Genomic DNA, 2,486 nt, shown 5'->3' with positions numbered 1-2,486 from the left:
TCTAGAGAACTTGGATCATAAAAGGTCTTTTCTAACTCCAAAACAAAACCACTACTTAAAGCTAAATAACATGTTCCTATAGATTCCACATGCGAGCCCATCTTGTTTCCTGATAAGATGCTTTGCTCACTTCCCACTGGCTTCCTTAGGTTCTGCAAACCCTGCAAGGAATTCGAAATGTGAATTGTTGATCCCGAATCAATCCACCATGTGTTAATATTAACGTTAATCATATTAGATTCATAACAAACAAACGAGATTAAATTACCTTTTTCTACAAGCCATTTCTGATATTTGGCGCATTCCTTCTTTATGTGTCCTTTCTTCTTACAGAAAAAACACTTGGAAACCTTCTTGATATCAGCTTGCGGAAGTGCTTTACCTTTCCCTTTCTGATTTGCTTGACATTTTCCCTTTCCACGCGTTGCCAACATTGCACTCTCTCCTAGTTCCATCACCAATCTCTCTTCTTCTTGAACACACATGGTCATGAGTTCATTAATTGACCATATATCCTTATGTGTGTTGTATGAGATTTTGAAAGGTCCATATTGGTGCGGAAGGGTGTTCAGGATGTAGTGCACTAGGAAGGACTCCGATATTTCAACCTCGAGTTTCTTCAATTGAGCCACAGTGTCCCTTATCTGCATGATGTGCTCGCGCACACCTTTCACACTGGTGAGCCTTAGGGATGAGAATTTCATGATTAGGGTGCTTGCCAGTGCCTTGTCTGAAGAGACGAATTGTTCATCAATGGCCTTCAACAAGTCTCGGACCTTATCATGCTGATCAACGGAACCTCGAATACCAGCTGAAATTTTGGTCTTAATGAACATCATGCTTAGACGATTGGATCGCTCCCATCATTCATAAAGCACGACGTCCGCTGCAGTGCTGGTATTAGTGAGTGCCGATGGTTCATCCTTCTTGATAGCATAATCTATGTCCATCCACCCTAAATGAAGGAGAATCCTCTCCTTCCAAATCTTGTAGTTATCTCCCTTAAGTTCAGGAATGTCACAACGAATTTCAGAGAAATTTGCAGGTTGTACTGCTGCATCAAAAGGATCACATGCTTATGTTAAATTGAGGCTTAATAACTTTCATGTTTTACCAATGTAAATCATGCAAAAAATAATTGAATCAAATGACATGAAAATTGCCTGTGGGCTAAATTTTCAATTCAAACAGACTCAATAAAACTTTTATGAACTTTTATGTTTTACCAATGTAAAACATGCTAAAAAAAAATAATTGAATCAAATGACATGAAAATTGCTTGTGGGCTAAATTTTGAATTCAAACAGACTCAATAAAACTTTTATGAACTTTTATGTTTTACCAATGTAAAACATGCTAAAAAAAGAATTGAATCAAATGACATGAAAATTGCCTGTGGGCTAAATTTTCAATTCAAACAGACTCAATAAAACTTTTATGAACTTTTATGTTTTACCAATGTAAAACATGCTAAAAAAAGAATTGAATCAAATGACATGAAAATTGCCTGTGGGCTAAATTTTCAATTCAAACAGATTCAATACAACTTTATGATAAAACTTATTAATTCATAACTCCTGTGGGTAGGTTATGAAATTTTATCCTAATTAATCACATAAATATAATAAAAATTCCTGTGGGATAAAATTTATTATATACATTGTAATTAATTACAATTTAATGTCTAAATAATCTTTATGTGATCTTGCCAATCAATATATAATTTTATTTAATTAAAGATGCTGTGGCTACTCTCTAATTAATTAAAATTACATGGATCACTAGACATTAACTTAACCAGAGAGAAAATTAATGTTTACTGAAAGGAGTAAGTCAAAATGACATTTTAATAAACTCCATATAACTGTAATAATTCTCCAGCAAATTCAAAAGCAGGTTAAAGCAGTCAGTATGATTACAAATTGATTGTTCAATTTATAAACTTAACCCGGAGATTGACTCACAAAATTAATTTTCAACAACGCTAAATCTGAACTTCATGCGAAATAAACATAGAATCAAAACTGAATGCCCAAATGAGAAATAAACCATTTCTTATTTCTCTTCAATGTTCATAAACTGAATGCCCAAATGAGAAATAAACCATTTCTTATTTCTCTTTAATTACAAATGTTCATAAATGTAAGTTTAATGTAAATATGTAATCAATTATAAAACTTACTTTGCATTTTGCATTGTTGATTTTATATAGTTATCCAAATTAACTATATAAATAAAAATATATATAACCAAAACAAAGAAGCATAATCAAAATTATATACCATGCCACGTATTATATAAGTTTACTTTACCCATATAAGTTTTTGATTGAAACCTTAGTGGTAAACCTATATTATATTCAATTTTCACTTATAACTCTTTACCAATATCGTTTTTGATTGAAACCTTAGTGGTAAAGGTATATTATATTCAATTTTCACTTATAACGATGTGTGTTTTATGATAAACATAATAATGGTTGCATC

Source organism: Pinus tabuliformis, chromosome J, assembly GCF_031772625.1.
Source record: "Pinus tabuliformis cultivar Carrire ecotype Pingquan chromosome J, CPIR1, whole genome shotgun sequence".
Taxonomy (NCBI): domain Eukaryota; kingdom Viridiplantae; phylum Streptophyta; class Pinopsida; order Pinales; family Pinaceae; genus Pinus; species Pinus tabuliformis.
Note: the sequence above shows the minus strand (reverse complement) of the source record.